At 45.4% G+C, this 13016-nt stretch overlaps 1 protein-coding gene across 1 annotated transcript in view; it reads right to left on the reverse strand.

Annotated features, from left to right (window-relative positions):
• The window catches only part of TLL2 (tolloid like 2), a 151076-nt gene that overhangs the window by 83728 nt on the left and 54332 nt on the right, over nucleotides 1-13016 (reverse strand). The window lies entirely within an intron of this gene.

Here is a 13016-nt window from a genome sequence, read left to right on the forward strand (position 1 = left end):
AAGTATCTAGATCTTTTCCATGCAAACCTCCACTAAGAGTCTCCTCCCATCTTTCTAGGTGTGAGTATGAGATACGCAGACTGGGGATGAGTGAGAAGCAGCCAGGGGCACAGGTTTCACAGGCTTGCTTTGCAGGCAATAGGTGCCAAATGCACCCAACTGAAATTCCAGCTTCACAACAACAAAAACATCTTGCTCCCAGAGAACAGTGCAGAACCAAGCGCTGCTTAGGCCTGTGGCATGATAGGACAACAGCAGCACCTCTCGGTCAGACCTGCCACTCAAGCTGCTGCTCACCTGGAATTTGCTGATCTATCTGTGCGCGCTGATCGCCTGCTGCTGTATGCAAACAGTAATTAACATTTTACAAGTGACAATGGTGCTGGCAAAGTGGGCCCCTCCTAGCAACACTTACATAACATGCCATAAGGTGTGCGTAATTTTCTACGGGAAATAACAGATGACAACTCCCTGCCCTCAAGGATTTTACATACTTAAATGGGGTTAGATGAAGAGATTCCTGGAGATGCATCAAATGCACAGAAGATTTTTACTGATTACCGTAATGCTCCGACTTTTGTTTCCATCAGAATCCCTTGCGGGGGTGCACGTGCTGCAGTCTTAACAGAATTCTACTCTTCGGCTAGTTGATGCAGCAGAGGCTAAGCAACAATTAGTGCCCATTGGGCAATGGGGGATTTGTGACCAGCCCACAAGGATCCAAAGATGGGCCAGAACCAAAACCCCTGGGTCTGAGCAGCCCTTGGACCTGGCTGTTTGAAATGCATAATGGCACCTTCTCAAAAACATCGGGGTGTTCAGGTTCAATCCATTAGAGAAATAGCTCCAAGTTTGCAGTTCAAGCTATGAACTGGACAGAGAACTACCAATTAACTTCACATGGAAGCCACCAGAGGTCTTCATGTATTAATTACTTCCAGCCACTACTGACCAGGACTAGAGTTTGAACTGGTGGCTTAGCCTAGGAAGCTTTACCTCTTATCAACCTACCAAACCATCTTGCCCTCCCTTACAATTAAATAAAGCAGCAGCCCAGTATAGCTGACGTACAAGTCCATCTTCAGCCTCTCTCCTTTTAGTTATACACTTGTTCATTCTCTGCCTTAAACAACGTTGCTCTGGTGTGAGAGCTGAAGGAGCATTCATGCAGGCTCATTTTTCCTATATTTCACTTTGAATTTGTGTCCTGTGCAATTAAAATGATAAATGTTGATGGGTGAACACATGATCAGGGTAATCAGCCCTGAATTTCAGAATGCATTTTACATGACATTTTGATTCGCAATTCACAACACATACGAAAGGGAGAGAGAACCAGGAACGCTCTCAGGCACTGCACTTAAACAGTGTGGCGAGGGCGGCCTGTTCTGCTGTTCTGTGGGTCCTGCACCCTTTTCGGCTATGCTGGTGGTGTGGCTGGGTGGGGACAGGGGAGTGGCCCAGTCCCGCCCTCTACCCCAGGCCCCGACCCAGGGACCCTGTGAGGAGTAGCCTCAAACTGCTTAGTCCGTGAGCTACTACCTTCCCTGGGTTGCTGTCCTTGGCCCCACTGCTCGTGGCCCGCTCCCTGGAACCGGGGCGAGGGTCCTCCCTTAGGCCTCTGTGCCTATGTTCCCTGGCCGTGCCGGGACGGGCTTCTCCTTGACTCCTGTACCTTTTGGGTTGTGGTAGCAACAGCAATCACTCCAAGCTCTGTAGTTGATGCAGCAGAGGCTAAGCAACAATTAGTGCCCATTGGGCAATGGGGGATTTGTGACCAGCCCACAAGGATCCAAAGATGGGCCAGCTGGGTCTGAGCGCTTGGACCTGGCTGTTTGAAATGCATAATGGCACCTTCTCAAAAACATCGGGGTGTTGCCGCTCCGCTCCTCCTCTTAACTCCCTTTCAGCTGCCCCCATCTGCCTGACAGGGAGACTTTTAACTGCTGGGGCAAGCTCCTTAATTGGTCTCAGCTGGCCTAATTGCCCAATTGCCCTGGAGTAACCCCAACTGAATCACCCAGGGAACAAGGATTTGTTGATTCTGGGGCTAATATAGACACTCTCCACCACTCTCCTGTAACCATCAGGTCTGGCCCTGTCACAACAGGGTTATAATCATGAAGCACTTAGACGCTGGAATATCAGCTCTAGTACAGTCATGGTGAAGAACTTGTGTACCAACCAATTTTCATGTTGGAAATTAATAAATTTCCAAGTGCATACACAAAAAAGCATGGTCTTCCACCAGTAAATTTTCTGCAGGGTGATCAGTGATACTTGGACATTAAGATCATAAATTATCTGAAGTTTGCACTTCGTAGTAAGATTATTTATATTCAAAGGAATAAATAACACGCAATGTGATAAGCAGGTTGCAGACACGAGTAGTATGTTTACTACTCGTAATGGTTACCAGCATATCATTTAAAGAGGTTACAGATGTTAATCAAACTGTCGCATCTAACAACTGATTAATCGTTTCTTAAAATATCCATTAATCATTTATAAAGTATTTGTAAACGGAACTTTAATATAAGATGTCACTGGCAAGATGGTTTCAGATCAATCTAGAGGGAATTTCCTTTCCGTGGACACCTTCCCCTGCAGATAAGGTCTGGAGTGCCAGAGCCTCCATTCATCCCAATTTCACATACAACTGTGACTACAAAGTAGAGATGGGCCAGAATACAAATGGCCCTGAACGTGGAGTGGTAGGAGATTCAGAATCCAAACCGGAATCCAGATCCACATTCTGAGGCTGGCATCGCGTAAGTCCTCTTATCCCAAACCAGAATCCAGACAAACTCTGGGGAGTGGAACTCAGGTTCATTTTGTGCTGTCTTTTCCTGAATGGCCCCTATTCTCTCCCATCTATTGATTCCAACCTAAGAAAGCAACAAGGCACTAGAGAGGAAGGATTTACTGTCAGCTCGGAACAATCAGCAACGCTGACTTGAGCTGGCTTCTTGGAGCCAACTCTTGTCTCCATCAATAGACTGACCTCTAAGCACACCCGATGTTGAAATTCACAGTGTAATTACCATTGTAGTGTTAAACGCAGCCAGACCCAATCGACAGCGGGGTGCTGAGCTAGTGAGAGGATTAAAAAAATATTTCTGGGTGGGGAGAAGAGAATTCCATGTCTTTAAGAACATGATTAGAAAAATTAAAAATACTTATGTGTAAAAATAGTAGCATGGAGTATTGAGAGTGTGAGAGTTGTGCAGTGGCAGCATTGGCTCCAGCTGCTAGCAGTTTATTTTATGAGCTAAACCCATCTCTGGCTGCTGCAGCAAGAGACATGCTGCCCGGCACATCCCCTGCAAAATGACTGTCTGTGAGAGTAGGAATCTTGACGGCAGGCCCAAGGGACGTTCAGGGAGGCAACCGGCGGCTCCTTTAGAGCCCTTCCCTACCTTCTCCTTACTGGGATGCGGGTGCAACTTGCATGTAAGTTGGGGTAGTGTAACCCAGACCGCTTCTCTTTGCAGGCACGGTGTCCAGGTTGGTGCAGAAGCTGGCCCCTTCCACTTAGTGTCCTCCTGCCCTTTGAAAGTCTCCAGCCCTAATGAAAGATGGCTTGGGTGGACTGACAATTTTGCAATGCTCCCTTCCCCTGCCCCTTGCAGCCCATCTTAGCAAAGGTTGGCACCGCAGGCGAGCTATCCAGGCTTCTCAGTACACCACGTATTCTAGAGGTGCCACCTGTTACAGTAAAGCTACCACACAAATGGTTTCAAAAGCATGGCCATTACTATTGTTTCTAGTCCTCCCTCTGGAGCCTGGCCATCCTATACCCCAGCATCACCAAGCAGGAAGGGAACCTTCCCGCCCCCCCTCCAGGATGGCTCTGGTGGGCTTGCAAACTTTGCATCAGGACCCAAACTCCTACAAGCCAAACAGGGGCTTGGACCTGGACTGTGAGTCCAGCTCATCTCTTTAAAAAGTCTGGGCTAACACATCAAGGGCTTTCCAGCTGATGGCCTCGAAAGCAATGCTGGAATGCATTATTGCAGCACGAGTTAGTTTGATGCCATTGAAATAGCAAATGAGATTTTCAGAAGCATTCAGAGCAGCTGGCCTCATGCTGCTCCCTCTGATGCTGGCGGGAGCCTTGCCTTCCTTGAGAGCAGAGATAGGCCAATGCTTAGTGCTTTGGAAAATCCCACCCTGAATTTAAAAAAATGCATAAATCAAAGGGGGCAGATTGCTGTGGGGAGGGAGACACAGGGAATAGAGCAGATAAGCGCAGCCAGATAGCCAGGGACAGAGCTCTGAAGTAATTTGTAATTTTCAGTGTGATGCAGAATGGGAGACAGCAGCAGGGATTTCGGGGCAGGTGGGTCACAAGGTGGTCAGAAGAGGACGGGGTCCCAACACAGGTAATCTGGATGGACAGGAAGGCGGGGTAAGAGGCAGGGGAAGGAGCAAGGAGGGGCCTTAATAGGTATCTTAGCAAAGGCTGGTACTGCAGATGAGCTAGGGTACTTGACAGGACGAAGTTGAGAAGTTGGAGCAGGATTTTAGCAGTAGGCATGGAAAGGGCAGAGATCAGTGCAGCAGGAGAGAGGCAGATTCCTCTTAGGGCTTTGTCTAGACAAACAGTCTGTGCCCGGTAAACTGGAGGTGTTAATCTGCCTCACACTAGCATGCTGGCATTACCTGTCCATATGGACCCTGCACTAGCAGTGAATTCTCCCGTCTCAAAGGGGGTAGATCAAAGCACCCTGGGGAGCTGTTAGTGTACAGCAGCAGTATCCACACAGACCACTAGCGCGTGGCAGGCCAGTGCGAGGCAGGTTTACATCCCAACCTGCCATGCATGAACTAGAAAAGCTGCCTAGACAAGCCCTGAGCAGCCAGCATTTCTATACTGTTCTCCTATTTATCTTCCCCCTCTACTGCTGCCACTTTCCATTGCACCCAACATCCCTGCTATAGAAGATCTGAACTCTCAGCAGCCTCTGCTGGGTCAGCTGGGCAGGGGAATTGTAGGTATCAAACAGGGAGAGAGACAGTGCTGGCTGCATCTGAGTCTCCTCTCTGCACAAGAGCCCAGCGAATACCACCTGTCCGGTCTTTGACCAGACAGTTAGAGCCAAATGAAGAGAGGATATATATATTCCTGATGCTCAGCTCGGCTCAGAAACTGAATGTTTCAGTGGACGCATCCTAGTGCCACAAACATCATGACATTCTGGATTTTACAGAGCTTAACGACTACAAATGGCTACCAGACGGGGCCTTTCCTAGACTCCAGTGGATAACTTGGCTCTCTTGCCCAGGCCCAGAAACAGACAAAAGGAGCTTCACAAAGGTCAGATCTGCTTCATGCGTTCGACCTACTGCAAGCTTGTTAAACAACTCAACTTCTCTGTTCTGAGAACAGCAAAGCGGCTCCCCAAGGACCGGCGCTACAGTACCACCAAGGAAGCATTGCTGATTGAAAGGAGCTTGCAATGGTGCCAATGCACCACAGATCTGAGCAAAGCCCAAGGCAGCACTCACTGCCCCTGCTGAACAGCTGGTGTCTAGATTGTCTGTGTACACTATAGAGAGCCTCGTGTGATATGTGAAGGCCCAGCGAAGCAGAAAGCGGCAGCCTCTGGAATCAGTGGAAAGAAAGTGTCCTGTGCAACTCTTACAGTACAGGAAACTCAAAACCCAACTGTGAAAAGAAAATCTAGTTGCTCAGCTAGGACCAAAATAAAAGGTAGCAGATTAAGAAGAGAGCGCAAAGCATGCCAAAGAGCCAGAACAAAACTGTACTGTTTGCAGCTCTTTTGTGCTGCTACTGTAAGATGAAAAGGGGGTGCTTTGGGGACGTGTGGGAGGTAGAAATGTTTTTGGCACAGGGAAAAGGGTGGAGGGGAGGAACACAGCTTGTTAATTTATGGGACTTGCAAGTTAAGTACCAGCATGTTGCAGGAGAACTAAATTTTTAAAAAAATTTTATCCCACGTAGTCGGAGCTGGGGAACCTCTTACTAAAAAGAATGTTGCCCTTCTCTGGAGCCTTCCATCAACAGCTCACAAAGTGCTTTATAAACACAGGTGAACAGCCTTTCACTCAAATCCCTAAGGATAAATGGAGCGAGTCTCAGGAGCCTGCCAGACTTGGACATGCCATCCTGACATTCCTAATTCATCAGCGAGTAACTTGCTAGATATGCTTTTTTTTAAATTATTATTCATAATTGGTTTTGGTGCACCAACTCACACCCAGGACTTTCTAATAAATCTCATTGTGCATCTCTGGCACAAGCCATGGTGGAGCTAGGATATGGCAAAAAAAAAAAAAAAGCATTAAAAGAATTTTCATAAAATGATTAACACCGGTTTTCCCTCTGTGTCCCAGATTTTAAAACAGCTCGCCCAAACAACCTCAAATTCAGTCCATTCATCTGATGGTCAGATGCTACATGTGTAGCAGAACTGAGAGCAAGGACTGGGTTTATAATGGAAGCCATAAAGTAACCTTAACTATGGAACTACCACCACAGCCTAAAAATCAGTGCAAGCTGTCCTTGTTTTACAAAACTAGCATTAGACAGAGTAAGAGCAGCAGGTAACAAGTGAATTCCCAACTTCATTTGATGCTGCAATTTCATTCTGATCCAACCCAATAGTGTCTGTTAGAGCAGTGTCTGAGAGGGGAGAATAAGAATGACCCTGTTGCTTTTAAATCTCTGTCATTAACAACGAGAAACATCATATAAGGGGGAAAGAGACACTTTCTTTAGTTTGTGCTACAGCAGAGAAAGCGATAGCTTTATTCAAATGAGGGTTAGTTCTAGCTGGGAAGATGCGGTTCAGATACAGGAACAGATGTTTCCCAGAGTCAGTGTCGTTTCTGGTCAGCAAAAAGCTTCTGTAAACCCTAGGCATGCCATGGAGAGTTGAGCAAATTATTCGTGATAAACTCTATATTTGTATTTGGCATTTTCTGCTTGTCGAATTTCCATGATTTCCTCTGTTTGTCCAAAAAGCATGCAAAAAACACATGGCATCATTTTGAACTTCAAGGATTGATCACTAATAGCTCACTGCCAGTGTTCGATTTTTATTATTTTAGATGGATTGGTTAGTTGGCATTGGTCAGGCAAATCACCAGGTATTACTTCCATTCCTGACTGGACAAACATTCAAAAGTACTCCCCCCCCAATTTCCCAATGACACAGTTATAATGCACTTCCTACATATGCTTGTATGCGATTATGACATTTGCATCCCAGGAACATTCATGAGAGAAAGCCAGTGACATGGGTAGAGCAAAGTCATTGGGTTGGAACTAATGTTTGTACAGTGCCTAGGCACAATGAGACCCATCAGTTTAAATGGTGATATGACAAGTCACCAGATAGAGCTGTTGCACAAGTTCACAAGTTTTCTCTTAGCGTGCAAGCATGGCACCATCTTTGAAGGAATGCTGCATTGCTTTTGTTTTGTAATGATGTTTATTTCTGCGACAGCTGTTGCAAGCAACAGGAGAGTTTGCTCTCTGCCTTAACCCCTCTAACTAGTCAGTGGTTGAGGCATTGCTGCTCCCTGGGAACCTGCAAATGGTAATTTGACTGAGATTTCTAGAGGAGGAGATTGTCCTGAATGTTGTCCGAACTGTGCATGCAACTTTCAAATGTATATTAAAAACAAGGGGACTTCTAAAACAAATCGCAGGTTGTGTCTGGAAATTAGAGATCCCAGTACTCTACCTATCCTCTCAGCTCTCTGTCTGGTTACTTCAAGGACCTCTGCGCTTATGGTCCTGCAATCCAATCGCCGAGTACTAATCTGAAGAGGACGTGCATGGACTATTACAGTCTCATTCTCAAAGTGCTTGATACACTGACCATACATCCCTGGGCAGGGTAGAACAATATTAATCCCCATGTTACATATGGGGAAACTGAGGCAAAAGCAAACAGGTGGAAGGCGTTGTACCAACAGAGCAAGCATCTCTCTGTGTGAGGCTTATGGAGGAAAGTTGAAGCCTCTTGGGAATGGGAGCTTCAACGTGGATACTTCCTGGATGGATTCAGGGCAAAGTCCAACATAGAGCTGGGAAAGAGCAACAGGAGCCACACATGTAGCAAACTGCACGGCAGGATCCTTTCAGCAAGGCCAGTGCGACAGCCTCTCTCTGCTAATTCAGAGCGACCCTGCAAGTCGTGGGGGGAACCGAACCCAAGACAGGCACCAGCCTAGCAGTCAGGGAAAGCGGAGGACAAAATCCCATTTCTCAGGAAGCTGGAGGGGATCCAGAGCAGCTGGTTAAAGCTTCAATTAGAGAGATTCAGCGAGGCTTTCTGTACAGGCCACCAAAGGAGAGGGGCAGCTTTACCAGCACACGGGGTACATCACATGCCAGCAACTCACACATCTTGTGTTACACTGTACACGCACACCTCAGAGACTCTGATGCACAAGCAGCAGTCACCCACCTAGCCTCCAGGCCACACACAACAGTGCCAGCAGAAAGCAGCAAGATCAAGCCTCTGACAGGCTGACATTCCAACCCCCCCACATCAGTTGTCCTCCTGGCTCTCCCCAAACCTGTCCTAAATAGCTGGCTCACCAGGTCTCGGTGAGGCATTAACCTGCTCAGACAAAGTAGCCTGGGGGCAGAGGAAAGGGAGAGGGGGGCGGGTGAGGCAGGGAGTCTCCTGAGCACACAGATCAGCAGCATTCACAAGGAGCTGGCATGAGTTGTGATCTTATCAGTGCCCAAGCCAACAGCATAAATCCTGGGATGGCAGACCACCAGTGAAAACCCAGGGTACTGCTGGCTGATTCAGTCAAGGTCTCTCTCTATTTCCATACAGCACCGATGCCCCAGCAGGCCAGCATGACCTGTGCTGCCAAAAGCATCAGCTTTCAGATATCACATAAAACAGATACGCTGATTGTCTGAAGCCATTAAAAACCAACAGGTGAGTTATTCTTGGCTTTTTGGCCACATACCTACTGGGTTATCACATCCTCGCCTCCCTTAAGACCTCCTGTGGTTTTAACTGGCTACAGTAGCTTTCTTCACACCAGTAGACTATTGTGCTACTGATGCTGTTAAAAAGGCTGCCACGCTCCACCCCAGAGATGGTTGCATTTCAGTGGTGAGTAAAATTAAGTGATACATGTATAGGTTTAGATTGAGATTTTTAAAGCTGACTAAAGGATCCAGCCACATCATTAAATTTCATTGGGAACCAGGTGGCTAAATTCCCTAGAAAGCTTTTGCAAATTTCAACCATCTACATGCACTGTATAACTGAAGCACCTCGAGGCAATCATAAGATTGATCTGAAATATTTCCTTTTGGCTTTCATGTCATCCTCTGCACATCCACCCTCCAGCTTGAGAGACAAGATGCCATTTAGACCCTCTAAAGATCAGATCCTTCCAGTCGCCAGAACTACAGCAGTGACACCATCCTGCATTTAAGTCTGAGGCTAATTTGCTTTCTTTCCCTACTTGACAGCTGAATAAATACTTTGTCCTTGGGATTTGAAGAGGGGAGCTGCAGCTTTTTTGTCTGCTGCAGGCTACAAATGGCTGTCCTCTGTACAAATTAGGCCTGAACAAGCAACTTAAAGCTAACACTTTATTTCACAAATGTCACTCCTTTCTATGCACCATTGATCACGAACAGCTTAACAACTTTCTCTACATTTATTTACTGTTTGGCATTATTTCCCCACATAATTTTGGTGACTAATTCTTGGATCTACAACTCATTTGTGAGCAGTCTGCTGAGAGCCTTCAATTATTTCATCTGAGCTGTGATGGAGGCAATCATGGGCACATGCCTGGGTGGTGGTGGTGGCTGTGACATACAGGTAACACTACATGACCCAGCATTCCCTTCTGGCCTTCAGCTCCATGACACTATATTGGTCCCAATCCCTGGTTGCATGAAGATAGCTTTAAAGTCAGGTTTATGGGGCAAATCTCATTACAGATTCAAAGTCTTCTTTCTGCAAGTAGTCTGTACTATTCAGCTGAGAACTCCTCCTTTCCCCGACCGTTCCCGCCCAGGAGCTTCTTTGCCAAAACATCCTCGGAAACGGAATACACAAAAGGCAGCCTCCGCAGTCAAGCCCAATTCAATTTATTATTTGAGCAAGTATTCACAGAAATGAGGCATTTTCCCAGCTACAAAACTGATGCTGGATTTAGGCAATTTCAGAACTACTGGTTAAGCAGCATCTAATATTACAATGGATTGTGTTCTCTGCATAACAGTTAATTTATAAAGCTATTTAATAACTTCCATTCAAACACAACAGACTCCAGTCAGGCTTTCTTGGTTTCAGAAGGAACACACCCTTCCAGAGTGCTACACCACTGCAGACCAGAACAAGCAAGAAGCGAATTAAGGACGGCCAACAGAAAGACAGCAGCAGACAAGAATCAGATGTTCAACAAGTGCTCTGCTCAGTGCATAAACCACACCTAAAGTTTAGGTCTTGGCTTATTGTACCTGGGTTAATTAGAACACCAGGAACCAAAATGTGCTCAGTTACCCAGGTGCACCTCCTTGAAATCTACGACTGTTTCATCTGCATAACTGAATGCAGAATTTGGACGTAAGGTGTTTGCAGAAGAAAAGTCTGGGAAAATGCATTTTTGCAACCACTCTTCCTGCCTGCACCTGTGCCCAAGCCTGAAGACAGCTGTTTTGCATAGGGAGATGATTTAGTTGGGATTGGCCCTGCTTTGAGCAGGGGGTTAACTAGTTGACCTCCTTTGGTCCCTTCCAAACCTAATATTCTATGATTCTATGAGATGTACAGAAGAATGCTGCTTCTAAGATGCTTAGACTGTTGTATTGACCTGTATACTCTTTGGAATCCTCTTTGTGCATTTAAAGAAAGTTTACTGCTCCTTAAGAAAATCCAAGCAGACTAATCTGTAATATGCAGCTGGGAATCTTTGATAAGAATGAGTCAGAATATCCCCCTCCCCCCCATTTTATTCTCAAATAATGAGTGGATTAGATCCCTAAGAGAAACACCAGTAAGTTTCCACAAAGAAATGTTGAAACGGCTGGGTCTAGAGTAGTTGAGGATTTTTGTTTTAATGAAAAGAGCTTCTGTGCTTGCATGGGTTAACTGGAGCATTATTACAGAGCTTGTGAAACTGTTAAAGAAAAACATAATGCCATATTTTTGACTGCAATGGGGAGAAAAAAAACTAGTATCGATACACTGGACACCACCACCCAAAAAACAATTGAACTGAGACTTTCCAAATGAATTCAGTCTGAAGAAGACACCCTGCATGGAAAATATTAGCCCTAATGGTTAAACTCCAGCAAAGTTCTAAACAACTGAAAACAGGATCCCTATAATGAAAAGTGTCAGACAACCAGTTTCAACAGCAACAACAACAGGGTTCGTATGCTATTTGGAGAATATCTTTATGCTGAGAGAAAACCCAGAAAGCTGTAATAAACAGACTGCAAGACTATGGTTAAGGAGTAAAGAGAATTAAACATCCCTTTCCTCCCTTTCCACAAGAGAACGTCAATTACCCAGTGCAGTGAAATGGTGTGTCCAGTTCTGGTGCTCACAATTCAAGAAGGATGTTGATAAATTTGAGAAGGGTCAAAAAAGAGCCACAAGAATGACTCAAGGATTGGAAAACCTGCTTTATAGTGATAGACTCAAGGAGCTCAACCTATTTGGCTTAACAAAGAGACGGTTAAGGGGTGACTTGATCACATAATAATGGGCTCTTCAGTCTAGCAGAGAAAGGTCGAACATGATCCAATGGATGTAAGTTGAAGCTAGAGAAATTCAGACTGTAAATAAGGTGTACATTTTTAGGTAATTAACAATTGGAACAATTTATCAAGGGTCATGGTGGATTCTCCATCACTGACAATTTTTAAATCAAGGGGGGATGTTTTCTAACAGATCTACTCTAGGAATTATTTGGGGGAAGGTCTCTGGCCTGTGCTACATGAGCCATTACATAGGACAAGATGATCTGGCCTTGGAATCTGTGAATTATAAGGACTTCATACTATTCAAGAAAGAACACAAACTAGAGCGCTCTCACCGGTATCTATCCAATATTTACTGAGCAGAGAGTTTTCCTTGCATTAGAACTACAGAACTTCATGTACAGAACAGAACTACAGAAATTCATGTAATGGTTGTCTGGCTCAAGTAAAGCTCCTGACTGAATAGATACAAAAAGGTAAAAATTGGGACTGGTCGTGGGAAAGCATTTGGTGCAGCTAAATGAGCATTGCCATCTACTCAGGTATCAGTGCCTTTTGCATTGGCCTTTCCTGTAAGCTTGAATTGTGACAAGCTTCTTGTTATTGGGATAAAGCCTCTAATTTTACATAGATTCATTGCAGTGAGAAATCAATGGTGCATGCATCACGCACTGGGGCAAACAGAAAGGAATGGTGAATAGATGGAGGGACTCCATCAATATAGAGCACACATGTATGGTAAGAAAGACCACTACACTTCTCCATACACCTTTACTAATAATTCAAGAACTCTAGGCTGTGGGGCACCTTAAGGAGCAACTGCCAGGCACCAGCACTGATCCAGGGCATATCAGTATGATATTGAGCATAAACCCCCTTTGGAATATGATAATCCAGATACTCTTTCTAGGCTGCCTAGAGACCATACAATTTGCCACACAATATGACCTTCCTTTTTAGTTAAGAGGAGTGAAAAAAGAAGACAAATGGAGAGGACAGCAGAATCTGTTTGCAAGAAAAGCAAGTCCTTAGTCTGTTAACATGCTTGGTAGAACTAAGTGGGTGATGTGGAAACTTGTGAGAGGGTTCCAGAGTTTGAAGTGACTTTTCCAACGGGGACATGAGCAAAAACGTGTTCCTGAACAAGATCACGCGATAGCTGCAAGTGATGGGACAGGTGCTATCAGACTTGATGTATTAACAGTAGAGGTAATCGCAAACCTCCAGATAAAACTGCAAGATGCATAAAAATCAAGATTTTATTCCCCCTAGTTTAACCAAACATGCT

This window comes from Emydura macquarii, unplaced genomic scaffold (assembly GCF_026122565.2).
Source record: "Emydura macquarii macquarii isolate MOO-44397 ecotype Brisbane River unplaced genomic scaffold, CSIRO-AGI_Emac_v2 contig_67, whole genome shotgun sequence".
Classification (NCBI taxonomy): Eukaryota; Metazoa; Chordata; order Testudines; family Chelidae; genus Emydura; species Emydura macquarii.